Source organism: Peromyscus californicus, unplaced genomic scaffold (assembly GCF_007827085.1).
Source record: "Peromyscus californicus insignis strain IS unplaced genomic scaffold, ASM782708v3 Scaffold_13__1_contigs__length_99412109, whole genome shotgun sequence".
In the NCBI taxonomy this organism is placed as follows: domain Eukaryota; kingdom Metazoa; phylum Chordata; class Mammalia; order Rodentia; family Cricetidae; genus Peromyscus; species Peromyscus californicus.
In genome coordinates, this window is record NW_026294424.1 from 79,883,516 (window position 1) to 79,900,144 (window position 16,629).

A 16,629-nucleotide genomic window follows, 5' to 3' on the forward strand; every position below is an offset into this window, starting at 1 on the left:
AATCCAGTTCAAAACTTTCCTGCAGTCATAGAGGAAACCCCTACTCAGAGCAATTAAATAACCAAATGCCTATTGGAATAAGTCATGCTGGTCAGGATGATGAAACAGAGAGAATAGAAAATTCAGGAGAAAACAAAATTTTTTGGCAAACTTCTATTAATGAACAAAGACCAAAATTATCGATAAAAATAAATGGTGTTTTGTTGTCTGGTCTGGTAGACACAGGTGCGGATGTTACCATGATTGCACCAGAATTTTGGCATTCAACTTGGCCTCTTCAGGAGGTAAACGTTCAACTGTTAGAAATTGGGACATTATCTCAGGTGAAACAGAGTGCAAGATGGCTCGAATGTATAGGTCCAGAAGGACAGAGAGGAAAATTGAAACCATATGTAGCTAATATAGCTATGAACCTGTGGGGTCGAGACTTGTTGCAACAATGGAATACTCAGATTAACATCCCTCCAATCTCAGAAACAAATCATAAACTAGCACATGTTTCTGAGAGAAATATTAGAAGGCATTATTCTGAGTGGTCACCAGCCATCCATATTATACAAGAACAGGGCACAACAACTAATGATCTTCCAAAAACAACAACAGCTCTACCTTTAAAATGGTTAACAGACAAGCCTGTATGGGTCCAGCAATGGCCTTTAACAACAGAGAAACTCCAGGCTTTAGAAGAGCTGGTAGAAGAACAGTTAAATGCTCAGCATATTGAGGAATCAACCAGCCCTTGGAATTCTCCTGTATTTGTTATTAAAAAGAAATCTGGTAAATGGAGAATGGTAACAGACCTTAGAGCAATTAACAAAGTAATTCAGCCAATGGGCTCTCTACAATCTGGAATTCCTTTGCCTACTCTGTTACCAAAAGGATGGCCTCTCATAGTTATTGATTTAAAAGATTGTTTCTTTTCAATACCCTTACAAGAAAAAGACAGAGAAAGATTTGCTTTCACAGTGCCTACTTATAATAATTCTCAACTGGTTAAAAGATTTTAGTGGAGGGCCCTCCCACAGGGAATGTTGAATAGCCCAACTCTGTGCCAATATTTTGTACAACAGCCATTGGAAGTGATATGTAAAAAATTTCCTAAATCAGCTGGGCGGTGGTGGTGCACGCCTTTAGACCCAGCACTTGGGAGGCAGAGCCAGGTGGATCTCTGTGAGTTTGAGGCCAGCCTGGGCTACCAAGTGAGTTCCAGGAAAGGCACAAAGCTACACAGAGAAACCCTGTCTCGAAAAAAAAAAAAAAAAAACCAAAACCAAAACCAAAAAACAAAAAAAAAATTTTCCTAAATCTATAATTTATCATTATATGGATGATATTTTACTAGCTGACTCAAATGCAGATACTTTAGAAAGAATGTTTGAAGAAGTAAAGAAAATTTTGCCTTGCTGGGGATTACAAATTGCTCCTGAAAAGATACAAAGAGGAGATTCTATTAATTATTTAGGATATAAAATAGAGCTACAAAAAATTAGACCCCAAAAGGTGCAAATTAGGAGAGATAGACTACCGACTCTTAATGACTTTCAAAGATTATTTAGAGATATTTCTCATCTACGAACTATTGTTGGGGTAAAAAATGATGAACTGCATAATTTGTTCAAAACCTTAGAAGGTGACAAGGACTTAAATAGTCCAAGAGAATTATCACCTGAAGCTGAGAAAGAATTGGCCTTGGTAGAAAAGGAAGTACATGAAGGGCACGTGGTTCGTATTGATCCAAAGCTGGATTGCATTTTGGTTATTTTACCTTCTAGGCATTCTCCTACAGGAATGTTAATGCAGAGGGAAGATATTATATTAGAACGGATATTTTTACCAAATAAACCAAATAAAAAATTAAAAACTTATGTGGAAAAAATCTCTGACTTGATTTGGAAAGGAAAATTGAGACTTCATCAATTAGCAGGAATAGACCCAGCAGAAATTGTCGTACCTTTAACTAAGGAGGACATTGAAAAATTATGGACAGAAAGTGAACCTTGGCAAAGAGCTTGCAGTAATTTTTTGGGAGAAATTAACAGCAATTATCCCAAAAGCGATAGAATTGATCTTATAAAGAGAGCTGATTGGATCTTGCCTCGAATTGTACGGGAAAAACCCATATCTGGAGTTTGAACATTTTATACAGATGCCAACAAACAAGGAAAGGCAGGTTACAAATCAGAAAATTTAAGTAAAGTGGTTCAAAGTTCTTATAATTCAGTTCAAAAATCAGAATTGTATGCTATTCTGTTGGTATTAATGGATTTTTCAGAACCTCTCAACATAGTAACTGACTCTCAGTATGCTGAAAGAGTAGTATTACATATTGAGACTGCAGAATTTATCCCTGATGCTTCAGAATTAACTTCACTATTTATTCAGTTACAAGATACAATCAGGAAAAGGAGTCATCCTTTATATATAACTCACATTCGATCCCATACTGGTCTGCCAGGCCCTTTAGCACAAGGCAATGATGAGATTGATAAATTATTGATAGGAAATGTGCTGGAGGCCTCAGAATTTCATAAAAAAAAATCATGTCAATAGTAAAGGTTTAAAAAAGGATTTTTCCGTAACCTGGCAACAAGGCAAAGAAATAGTAAAGAAATGTCCTACTTGTTCCTTCTACAATCAAACACCATTACCACCAGGATGTAACCCAAAGGGTACTCAAAGGAATGAAATCTGGCAGATGGACATGTTTCACTTTGCAGAATTTGGAAAACTGAAATATGTACACCACACTATCGAAACTTATTCAGGATTTCAGTGGGCAACTGCTTTGATTTCTGAAAAAGCTGATTCTGTAATCACTCATTTGCTCGAAGTTATGGCCATCATGGGTATACCTGCACAAATCAAAACTGATAATGCTCCATCATATGTCTCTGTTAAAATGAAACAGTTTTTTGCTTATTACAATATAAAGCATATTACAGGCATACCACATAATCCTACAGGTCAAGCAATTGTAGAAAGATCAAACAGAACTCTAAAGGATATGCTAAATAAACAGAAAGGGGTAACAAAAACCCCCAGAAACAGACAGCATAATGCTCTATTAACTTTGAATTTTCTTAATGCCAATGAGAAAGGAACAACAGCTGCAGAGAGACATTGGATAATAGAAAAAACTACAGAATTAAATCAGCCTATATACTTTAAGGATGTGCTGACCTCAGAATGGAAACCAGGGTATGTGTTACGTTGGGGACGAGGTTTTGCTTTTGTTTCTACAGGAGAAGATAAGTTGTGGGTACCATCAAAATTGATAAAGGTTCGATTTGAACAAGAGAAACCTCTTAATTAGAGGAGGTGATAGTTCATCAACCAGCATGAACATCCAATTTAAACTAACTTATACCAGTAACACATGTCTTTTCATTTAATCAGATAATAACTTGCCAAAAAGGAACATCCCCAAAATTAGTCTTGGGGAAAGGTTTTTGTTTTTGTCTTTTAGGAGAATGAAGGTTAAGGAATCTGAAGAACACTGGACAAATGAGACAACTGAAGAAAAGGGACAAATCATCTATCCCAGGAAACAGAGTGAAACGGCATATGGGTATATATTATCTAAAAAATTTTATGTCTTCCTAAATGTTTGTTTCTGCTTTTCTCTAGAGATTTAACACTATTGGTCTTCTAATAGTCCCAGTTCAATTAAAATTTAAAGCTGACTTTGGAGTTGGAGAATGGCTCTCTCCTTCTTTAAACTCAAGCATGTTGTTAAAAGGAAAATGCAAACTCCCTGTATCATGCCAGAATAAAAGAGCCATCTTCTGCTATGGGACAGGAGAAAAGCCAAATTAATTAAGGGACTATTCTATTACTAATCTCAACTCTTTGATTCTATTCTGATTCTTTAAAACTTTTCTTAAAGTATAAATTTTATATCAAAATTTACAAGATTAATATATATAGATATATATACATTTTAAACTTTGTTAAGATATGAATGGTCATATAGAGTACTAATTAATTCTAGAAAAAAGGCTTCAATTAGCTGCATATATATGTCTTTGTGTTCAAGTCTCCTATCAGTTTTCTGCAGGAAATCACGGCCAGGCCTAACATCAACTGAAGTCTCCAGGAAGAAGTTGGGGCCCCACAACAACAACAATTCCATGTGGACAATAATAACATCACTAAGCTGACAAACATCATCTACAGATCAGCTTTGAACTACAAGGATAAAGATAACTTCGCCCATACCCAGCAGGAAGCAATTTTAAGAATACGACGCCCACATTCCCAAAGAGGTGGTGTGGGGCGGGTGGTTTTTTGGTCTTTTTAATGGGTTTTGGGTCTGGGATAATTTTCATTGTTTAGGGGAGTTGGTTACAAGTTGTTGTCAAGGGTTAGGAAAAAGGCTAAGCAAAGGAGATTTGATTATAAAAAAAGAGAGAAAGAAAGAAAAGAAGAAAAAGACAATTTACTAGTTTTAAAAACTTTACATTGGATTGGATTGTTTTATATTGTATACAAATTATATATATTGAAATTGATATTGTTAGAAAATGCTATATGTATATTTCTAATTGTACTTATACCATTCATTTAACAGTGAAATTTTCTGATCCTTGAATGTTATTATTACCAATATTAGGATATAAAGAAATGAAAGTTAGTAGTTAGCCATTACAATAGAACTTGTAGTCATATTAGATATGTTTTAAAAATTGAGCAGATATATTTTAGACAGGTCATCTTCAAACCCTTCAGAGATCTACAGAATATGGCATTTAAAATGTTTTAATAAATTAGAAAATTTTTCTTTTTTGTTATGATTATGAGACATGTTGGCTCCTGGCAGTACCAATCTACTTCAGAGAAAATATGGGCATTGAAGAAACTGCATATGGAGTTAACTTTCATTGTGGCAAAAGTTAGCCACTGGACAACAAAGTATCCTCGAATCAACTGCTGACAAAATGGACAGACAGGACATGAAACAAAGGACTACTGATTCTTGCCAAAACAAGTGTGGTTATGGCTTTATCAAAAGGCATCTTCTGAGGCCAGGGCAATATGGCACCATCCCTGAAGTGACCTTTGCAATTCGGAAAAGGTACAGTGCCTTTTTCTTTGAAGGCAGCTGAACAGGCAGTGGGCCGATGGCTTCTGATGTGCTATGAAACAGCGGCTGAAACAGTTATTCTTGAAGAGTAACTAAGCTCATGCCTCTCAATAGTAGACTGGCATTTGATAGAGGGATGTGGAGAAGAACGGGATGCTGAGATGAAGCCATATATACACAGCCAAGAAGAATGGACAGCTGAATTAAAAAACCATCAACAATTTCCAGAATTTAAAATCCTGAATCATGACATGACACTAGTGGAATTCAGGTGTTTCTGGTACATGGACTGCTCTCACCCAATGTGAGGTTGAACTGTTGACCTTGTGTGCATCGTACTTCACAAATGAGTCTGTCAGATATGCTAAGCCTATAGGCTGAAGATGATGCCCCAGCATTGCGGAGAAACCTCAGGTGACTGTCCAGGCAGCTGGCTGTTTCTGTCAACTCACAAATTTTTTGGAAGTTGCTTGCATGCACTTTCTGTTTTTATTTTTGTTAGCTAATATTATTTCCTTCTTGGGTCTCTGAGGGAGTTGAAGATTAGTTAGTTATAGTTGAAGGTTAGTTAGTTATAGTTGAAGATTAATTAGGATAGAAAGTGAATTAGATACATTTTGGACTTAACAAAATAGGATAGATAATGAAATTATTTTCTCTGAATTTGTCAAATACAAATGGACTAGACATTGTTTAGACATTTATTACTTGTATATATTGTATATAGTCATTGTACTTTTGTATATAGTTTTTCTTTTGTTAGTTATAACCTTTTTCTTTTTTTTCCTTTTTACTAAAATAGAAAGGGGAAATGTGGTGGTATTTTACTTGTACTGAAATGTGATTATAATTGTATGTTAATAAATAAAGTTGCCTGGGGGTCAGAGCTATTAGAGCCATAGCAAGTGCATGGTGGTGGTGGCGCACGCCTTTAAGGACCTGGAGGGCGGTACATACAGGCAGTGATGAGGCAGTCACGTGTTTGGGTTTACAACCAATGAGAAGGCAGAACAGCTAGACTATATAAAGACATACACACAGGAAGTAGGTCCCTTTCAGAGAGCTCTCTTGGGTGAAGAGGATCGCTGAATCAGGAAGGGTGAGGCTCTTAGCTCTGACCTCTTGGCTTTCTTCTCTGAATCGGCTCTGTGTTTCTTATTTAATAAGATGGTTGGTTACATCTACAAAATGTTGATGTTGTTTTATTGAAAATTATTGTGTTCATATAATATATTCTGATCATAGTTTCTTCTTCTTCATCTCCTACAGATCCTCTCACCTCTCCACCTATCCATCTCCATGCCTTTTTTTCAGTCTTAAACACTAACAGGCAAACAAACAAAACAAATGAACAAACAAGCAAACAAACAAACCAGAATTGAAAAAACAAAGAGAAGGCACAAGAAACACACAGAGCACACATAAAAATGCAAAAACAGAAACTACATATGCAAGCAAAGACCAGTAAGATAAAAGAAATGCCCAAACACAACTATATGAGACCAAATATAAAAAAGACTTTACAAAACTATAATGGAGCTTGTTTTGTGGTGGCCGCCTAGTCCTGGGCATGGGGTCTGCCTTAAAGTGTGGTTTATATATCCAGTGAGATTACTATGGAGGAAATTAATTTTCTCTCTGAGAGCAGTTGGCAGTTGGAGACAGGTTTGTGGGGAGGGATAAGGAACTCAAACCCACTTCTGTCTCTCCACACAGAGATCCTGTCTGGTTTGAGCCTGTGCCTGACTCATGTATGCTGCCACAGTCTCTATAATTTTTTTAACTTTCTTTATATTTATTGTTTGTGTCTTTCACATCGCGCATCTAGATCACATTCAGTTCCCATCCCTGCATATCCACCCTCTACCCTCCCAGCCACCATCACCCCCGAATAAAATTTAAGAGAAAAAAAAAGAGAATTAAAAAAAAGGGGAGAAAAATATCATCATGGAAGCTGTAGTGTGACATGATGTGTCATGCAGTAACCCTTTCGTCCATATATCTTTATTTGCAAGTGTTCATTGCAAAGAGTTATTGGTCTGGTCTGAGGCCTCTGGTTCCTGCTACACTATCAATGCTGGGCCCACTATCAATCCTGGAACTCCTCTTGGTTATTCTGCTGCTACTGTACTGTGTTGTGGAAATCCTGCAGCTTTGGGTCTGCAGGATGAGTCCCTTCACATGCTCCTGCAGATCACAGATGGTGTGAAGGTTGGGATGGGTGAACCCATAATCCTGGTTCTGGGCCTGGGTATTTGCAGGGTTGGTCAGCCCTCCAGCTCTCCCTTGTCCTCACCACCAGGATGAGCTCTCCTGCATTGCCTTGGTGAGTTCATCATTCACAGTGGATGAGCAAGGGGCAGGGCTAGTTCTCTGGTTTTAATGTCCTCAGGGTCAGATATCTCACACCTACACCTTCAGGGAAAGCTCTACTGTGTTGCCCAGGCAGGGAATAGGGGCCAGTCTCCCAAGTGCTGCACCAGATGAGAAGCAGGAATAGCTCTCCTACTTTTATGACTTCAGGATCAGCTCTCCCACCTGCCTCAGGAGTTGATGGGGGAGGAGTGGCAGTCACATGGAAGGCAGGGGCATTGGATATCTCTTTCTTGCCCATACTGCCACATGACAGATGAGTAATGTGGATAGCTCTCCCATGCTCACAACTTCAGGGCTGGCTCACCCCTACCTCTGACAAGAGGATCTACTCAATTGTGCTGCCTAGGAGAGATACAGGGCCTGCTCTCCTGAGTGTTGCATCTGGTGGCAGACAGGGACAGCTCTCTTGCCCTTATGACCTCAGGGCCATTTCCCCAACCAGCTTCAGGTGTTTATGGGAGGGGGAGTGAGGGAGATTCTGTAAATTTACATGTACTAGTTTCCTATTGTGTCTGGAGGCACTGTTTTTTGATGCCTTACAATCTTATTACACTCAGGACTGAGTGTTCCAAAGTCTCTCACTCTCTGCACATTATCTAGTTGTGGGTCTCTGTATTAGTTTTCACCCACTACAAGAGGAAGTTTCCCTGATGATAGGTGAGCAAGGCACTGATCTATGGACATAGAAAAATATCATTAGGGATCATTTTATTCCTATGTTCCTTTAGCAGAACTGTAACATATGGACTTTCCCTAGGCCCACAGCCTATCTAGGTCCAGGTTCTCTATCTCATGGAGTGGACTGTCACTCCAATCAGAGTGGTTGGTTGCTCCCACCACATTTGTACCACTGTTGCTCTAGTGTGTCATGCAGGCAGGTCACCTCTGTAGATTTCAGAGTTTATAGCTGAGTTGGTGGTTATCTTTCTCCTCTGATAGGTTGCAGAGTACCTTTCAGTACCATAAACATTGGACAGTAGGGAGGAAGGCTCTAGGTAGATGCTAGCTCAACTTCTCCATTTTTCAATGAGTTAAATAAGTGTGGTCTTCAGCAATAGGTCCTTACCATCAGTTCATGGGGAGAAATCAATAGTCTTGGCAATAGTCAGAGTTGTTTGAGGGTTTCCATGGGGCTCCTTTGACCAACAACTCATTTAGATGTAATCCATTCATAACACCAGGAGTTTCTCTTTGTGCTGGGAGATGTCTAGTCTCCCCAATGCTTTGGTAATTCCACTTAGATTTCTTTCATATTTCTATATATTTTAAGAAGCTTCAACAGTAGAAGATTTCCATAGAGCCAGACAAATGGTCCTTTAATTTCTTGTCCCTCCCTGTATTCCATCACTTACTCCCTATTGTGGTTTGACAGAAAATGGCACCCAAAGGGAGTGGCACTATTAGGAAGTGTTGTCTTGTTGGAGGAAGTGTGTCACTGTGGGGGTGGGCTTTGAGGTCTTGTTCTCAAGCTTCACTCAGTGTAACAGTCAGTTGACTTCCTGTTGCCTGCAAGGCGTAGCACTCTCAGCTCCAGCACCATGTGTGCCTGTGTGCTGCCATGCTCCCCATCATGTTGATAATGGACTGAACCTCTCAAACTATAAGCAAGCCTCTCCAATTAAATGTTTTCTTTATAAGAGTTGCTATGATCATGGTATAAAAAACCCAAACTAAGATACCAACCTCTTTTAATCCTTCCTCATTTAATCTTTCTGTTTCAGTCTTTCCACTGTCTCTCCATAACTATATATTATATTTCCCCTTCCTTGGGAGATCCTCTCCTCCCCCTAGTCTCTCACTCTATATCTGACCTCTATGTTTTCACACATTGTAGCATGTCTATTGGAGGCTTAAATGCTAATATACATACTTTTTTTGTCTTTATTTGTGTTTTGATTCTGGATTACCTCACTCAACATGATTTTTTCTAACTCCATCTATTTACCTATGAATTTCATAATTTTATTTTTCATTTTTAAAGCCCAAATAATATTCCATTGTGTAAATGCATCATATTTTAATATCCATTCATCTGTTGATGGACATCTAGGCTGTTTCCAGTTTCTGGCTATTATGAATAGAGTAGCAACATCATGGATGAGCCAGTGTTTCCATAGTAGGATGTTGAATCCTTTGGTATATTTAAATCTTCAGGTAATCGGCTCTTGAGGAATGACTTCCATTGTCCCTCATTCAAGTTCGAATTCCTCCCAACAGTAAATGATATTCCCCTTTCCAGGCCAGCATTAGCTGTCTTTTGGTTATTCTTGATCTTGGCCATTCTGACTGTTTTTAGATGAAATCTCAAAGTAGTTTGAACTTCCTTTTCCCTGATGACAAAGGCTATTACATGCTTCTCTAATTGTTTCTTAGGCATTTGTGTTTCATCTTTTTTTTTTTGAGAATTCTCTGTTTAGTTCTGTCACCCATGTTCAATTGTTTATTTGTTTTCTTGATGTTCTGTGTAGTCGGTAGCCATTCCAGCTTTGATCTGGAAGTTCCAACCCCCATTGAGACTTTGGCAACTGTCACGCCTACAAGGTGGGGCCAAGCGAGGCGCCTGGAGACCATAGATCTGGATGGGCCAGAGCTCTCTCTATTCTGGGACCCTAAATGGTGGAGGTGGACCAAGGAGAGCTCCAGAGAACACTGCTGGACTGCAATACACCTTCCCCAGACCCCACAACCTACCTATCCCTTAATTTGTAAGTTATGCCTTTAAATAAATCTCCTTTTAACTACGTGGAGAGACCTAGAGAATATGGCATTTAAATAACTTAGAATTCTGTTGACATGAGACACATTGCTCCTGGGTGCACCAATTTGATCCCGAGACAATGTTGGGTTTCTAAGACATGTCCATTTGGAAGTTTGTCTTCTTGGCACAAAATGGCCTACTGGGCAAAGAACTGCCCTTGCCTCAATGGCTGACAGTATGAATGCAATGCTGTCCTTTCTGGACAAGCCGGACACAAGGAAAGCGACCACTGTACTCTGCCAAGACAGGGTAAGATGGTCTTTCAGAATTCCTGCTTCTGAAAATGGTCTGTCAGTTACTCTAGGCCTGTAGCCAATTTGAATGCACCAACAATGCTGAGAAACATTAGGTGACTGTTCAGGCTGCCAGCTGTCTGGGTCTACTCTTGCAAGATTCCTGAAAGTTGCTTGCATCCATCTAGCATTTCTCAGGTACCATTATATTCCTTCTCAGGACTTTGATGGGATTGTAGACTAGCAGTTATAGTTACAACTTAGTATATATATATATATATATATATATATATATATATATATATATATATATATATCTTAAATAGAACATATTAAGTATTAGATTCAGGTTCTTAAGATAGGAAACCTTTTGGAATGATCTTTGTAACATGCCATTTACCTATGCTCTATACTTCTCTGGATTTTAGTATGTGTTTCTTGCTTGATATTGATTGCTTTGGTTGTAGTTCCATCTTATCTAGGTCATTATCTCTCATTATTCCTGGACAATATTTGATAACCATTCCTTTGTATATAGTCTTGTATTAGGTTAGAACCTTCTTATTTAGACAAAAAGGGGGAGATGTAGAAGGTAGCCATTCCAGCTTTGATCTGGAAGTTCCAACCCCCATTGAGACTTCAGCAACTGTCACGCCTACAAGGCAGGGCCAAGGGAGGCACCTGGAGACCCGTGATCTGGATGGGCCAGAGCTCTCTCTGTTCCAGGACCCTGAACGGTGGAGGTGGACCAAGGAGAGCTCCAGAGAACACCGCTGGACTGCGATACATCTTCCCCAGGCCCCACAACCTACCTATCCCTTAATTTGTAAGTTACGCCATTAAATAAATCTCCTTTTAACTACGTGGAGTGACCTTAATAATTTCACCAATAGTTCTGTTTCTTTTTAATCCTTTATACATTTTAGATATCAACCTCCTATCAGATGTCTCATTGGTAAAGACCTTTATCCATTCTGTAGCCTGTTGTTCTGCCAGATTGGTGTTGTAATTTATAATAAAGTGGCTTTCCAGTTTCATGACGTCCATTTTTTAAGAGCTGGTCTTAGTGCCTCTTGTTGTCAGTGTTCTGTTCATGAAGTCCTTTTTTGGCCAACAAATTCAAGACTATTCCCTACTTTCACATCTATGAGATTCAGATATTATGCTTTATGCCTAGATTCTTGATCCATTTGGAGTTGAGTTTTGTGCGTGGTAATAAATATGGGTCTATTTGCAATCTTCTGTTTGCAACCAATCAGTTAGGCCAGCACTATTTGTTTAAGATGCTGTTTTTTTTTCTTCATCAAAAATCAGGTGTGTGGACTAGTGTTTGGGTCTTCAATTTAATTCCATTGATCAATGTGTCTGCTTTTATACCAGTACCATGCTGTCTGTATTTCTAAAGTTCTATAGTAAACTTGAAAGTGGGGATGGTGATACCTCATTGTTTTAGCTACCCTGTTTACTTGTGTGTGTGTGTGTGTGTGTGTGTGTGTGTGTGTGTTTGTGTGTGTGTTTCCATATGAAGTTGAAAACTGTCCTTTCAAATTCTTTGAAGAATTGTGTTGGAATTTTGATGGGGATAGCGTTGAATCTCCAGAATATTTTGGTAGAATGACCATTTTCCCTATAGTAATCCTACTGGTCTGTAACCATGAGACACCATTTCATCTTCAGTTTCTTTCTTTGATGTTGTAAAGTTTTTGTTTTTTGTTTTTGCAAGTGTTTTACTTGCTTACTTAGAGTTTCCACAAGATATTAAGATTGTAGCACGAATCTTAAAAGTTCTTATTAATAAAAACAAACCTGGAGCCAGGTATTGGGGTGAATGCTGAAAGATCAGAGAAGCAGAACAAGCCACAGCTTCCTCTCTTCCCCAGTTCCTCAGCTGATCCTGTTTCCTCAGACTGGATGCCTCTGCGCTAAACTGCACTGCTCAAAAGCCTAAAAGCGCTGGGCGGTGGTGGCGCACGCTTTTAATCCCAGCACTCAGGAGGCAGAGGCAGGCGGATCTCTGTGCGTTCTAGGCCAGCCTGGAACAGAGTGAGTTCCAGGAAAGGCGCAAAACTACACAGAAAAACCCTGTCTCGAAAAACCAAAAAAAAAAAAAAAAAGCCTAAAAGCTTGACCAGCTTTAGTTCCTGGTTTTCACACCTTACATACCTTTCTGCTTTCTGCCATCACTTCCTGGGATTAAAGGCATGAGTCATCATGCCTGGCTCTTTCCAGTGTTGCTTTGAACTCACAGAGATCTAGATGGATCTCTGCCTCCCAAGTGATAGGATTAAAGGCGTGTGTGCCACCATTTTCTGGCCTCTATATCTATCTAGTGGCTGTTCTGTTCTCTGACCCCAGATAAGTTTATTAAGATGCACAATATATTGGGGGACACAATATATCACCACATAAGATAGTGCATTTAATTTTATTTTTTGAGGCTATTTTGAAAGGTGTTTTCCTGATTTCTTTTTCAGTCTGCTGTGGGATGGTCTGTAAAGATTGGCCTGTGGCCAGGCAGTAGAGCTGTTTTCTGATTTCTTTTTCAGTCAGTTGAATAAAAGAAAGCTACTGAATTTTTTGAGATAATTTTTTATCCCACCAATTTGCTGAAAGTGATTATCAGCTGTAGAATTTTCCAGGTTTTATTTTTAGGATCTTTTCTGTATAAAATCACATCATCTACAAATAAAGATAGTTTGATCTCTTCCTTTCCAATGTATCCCCTTTATCCAACTTAGAGTTCAAGTGGTATATTTAGTAGATATGGAGAGAGAGAGAGGACATTCTTGTCCTGTTCCTTATTTTAGTGGCAATGCTTTGAGTGTCTCCCCATCTAAGTTGATGTTGGCTGTGGTATTTTTTAATTCATTTATTATATTACAGATGTACCTTGTATCTCTACTTTCTCCATAATTGATATCATAAAGGGATGTTGGAGTTTTGTCAAAGAACCTTTCTGCATCTAACAGATGATCATGTGCCTTTGACTTTCAGTCTGTTTATTTGGTGGATTACTTTTATCCATTTATGTATGTTGAACTATCTCTGCATCTCTGAGATGAAGCCTACTTGATCATGGTGGATGATCTTGATGTGTTCTTGGATTCTGTTTGCTAGATTTTCTTGAGAATTTTTGAATCTATATTCACAGGGGAAATTGTTCTCTAATTCTCTCTCTTTGTTGGGTCTTTTTGTGGTTTGATATTAGAGTGATTGTGGCCTCATACTAAAATGAATCATGCAATTCTCCTTCAGTTTCCATTTTGTGTAATAATTTGAGAAGTATTGGCATTAACTCTTCCATGAGGGGCTGGTACAATTCTGAGCTGAATCCATATAGCTCTTGTATTTTTGGTTGGAGACCTTTAATTACTGTGCCTATGTCACTAGGGGTTATGGGTTGGTTCAAATTGATTATCTGATCTTGATTTAACTTTAGTGCATTGTATATATCAAGAAATTTATCCATTTCCTTTAGGTTTGTGCTTTTTTTGTCCATATTGTAGCGCTATGAAATTTCATTTTACAATGCTTAAATCCATTATTCAGCATAGGATTTGAAAATGTTTTCTTCAGCTTTATGACTTGTCAGTTAATTTTGTACTATTGATGATATTATTTGACATAGAAATGCTTTAATTTTCACAGTAGCTGCCAGGATGCAAAGAGTTTTGCAAGCTATACAGGGTACATAAGATAAATGTCTAAGCATAATTGTGTCCTGTCAAATCTATATGTGTTGCTGACTTCTAAAGAACACAGAGAAACACAAGGTGGTCTGACTGCTTCACTGCCTGAGGAAGTGCCTTGGCTTCTCAGAAACTGAAATGCACAGATTGCCCCAGGAGCCATGGATTTTAACCCGAAATCCTATGATGCATGCCTATCAAAACAGCTAGACCAGGCCAACTCCATGTGTCCCTGCAGCCAGTGATAGGCTATCATTAGGGAAGGGAACTGACTGAGTTCTCTTAATCAGGACTTTGGTTCTGGTGTCACAAAGAGCAACAGAGGAAGAACTAGGGTATCTTGTTTCTGTGCAGTGAGTTTATAGAGGATGGAAATGGGACAGGAGTGGCTAGGCAGTATGCAGGTCCAAAATCCAGGCTGACAAGGCTAGGTTGCCTATCTGGGTTCCAGCCAAGTGTGTAGTATGTGTGGGGTCCCAGGTAGACCGTAGTTCTGCAGGACTTTGGGGATTCACAAAAGAATGGAGATGGGCTAGGAGAAATAGCTGAAGGATTCCACAAGAATAACTAGGGGTACTGTGGGTCCAACTCTTCAAAACTTTTAAAATAGTGTTTGTGTGTGTGTGTGTGTGTGTGTGTGTGTGTGTGTGTGTGTGTGTGTGTGTGTACTATAGCACTCTTCTGGTGGGAAAAGTTGTGTGGGACTCAGTTATCTTCTTACTGCATGTTGGTCCCAGGGATTGATTGATCTCAGGTGGTTAGGCTTGGAGGAAAGTGCCTTTATCAGATTAGCCATCACAGTGCACAATATCATAGAATGCTTTCTATTCCTTTAGAATTATTTTTGTCAGTTTGGCACAGGCCAGGAGCATATGAAAAGAGGAAACCTCAATTTGAGAAAATGAATGTGTAAGAGTGGCCTCTAGGCAAGAGTGTGGGGCATTTTCTTGATGGATGATTTATGTTGGGATCCTCAGCTCACTGAAGGTGCTGTTAACCCTGGACAGTTGGTTGTGGGTTACATACGGGAGCAGGGTGAGCAGGCCAGTAAATAGTATTCCTCTGTGACCTCTGTTTCACTTCCCGCCTCCTGGTTCCTTCCTTGACTTCCCTCCATGATAGATTAACCAGAGAGCTATGAACAAAAGTGAAACCTTACTTGTCCAAGGTGCTTTTAGTCATGCTGTCATTCACAGCAATAGAAAGCAAACTAAGACAGAAATTGGTACCACAATTTGTATGACTCGAGTACTCTAAAGGAACAGAACTGATAGACTCAATGTATATACGCCCATGCCTCATTCTAATAATTGCCATTTAGGAAAAGATGAATGATTTCAGTTTTAGCTTCTGACAACATAGAAGAAGTCAGAAGAAGTTTATGTATGATATTTGATTTATATCTATTATATATTTATATGTTAGATTAGACTGGTTCAACGTTGTCTGGGTAGTCCAACAGGGCCTCTGTAATGACACAAAAGCTGAGAATCTGGTAGTTAGTCTACAAGGCTGGATGTGTCAGCAGTCCCAATCTGGCACTGGTATCCTGGAAGATTCCTGGAGAGTTGTTAGTTTTCAGTCTATACTGGAATCCTGAAGTTGAAAGTATTGATAAACCTGCCAACAAGCATGAGGGCAAGCAGCCAAAATCCAAAGTTTCCTTTGTCCATGTTGTTTTCTGTGGGCTGTCAGAAGAAGGTGTGGTCTAAACTTAGGGTGGGATTATCTGCCTCAGCTAATCTAATTAAAAAAAACCCCTCATAGTTGTGTCCTACAGATTGGGTTTTAGTTGATTAAATGCAAATTGACAGTTAAGATTGGCCATCACACATGATTTTTACAATTATAGGTTATGGAGTATTGATCATAATTTCTCTCTCTGTGTTGTGTGTATGTCTATTATATGTGTGTGTGTTTGTGTGTGTGTGTGTGTGTGTGTGTATGTTTGTGTTTGCATATATCTATACCATGTGAGTAGGCATGTGAATATGTATGCATGCACTAATGTGTGTATGCAGAAGACAGAGGACATCCAGTGTCTTGCCTGCTCTCTTACCCTCTATCTTATTCACTAAAGACAGTATATATCACTGAACCTGAGTTTGGCCACTTCTCTTAGGCTGGGTGGCCAGTAAGTTCTGGGATCCAACTGTTTCACCGCCTTCCCAGGATGCATGTTATAGACATCCCCACAAACATGCCTGGTTTCCACACATGTGATGGAAACTTGACCCAAGTCTTAATTCTGATACAGCAAGCACCCTAACCACTGAGCGATCTTCCCAGCACATAGTTATTATTTCAAAACATCTTCTATAGAAATACGGAAGTCACAACATAAATGTGAAGAACATAGGTAAATTATATTCTGTAAATATATAAAAAGGGACACACATATACACAGCTACACACTAAAATAGTGAACATACATTTTTGAATTTTTGTTGTGCTATCAAAACATAAAATTGAAACCTTCATCTGTTCCCA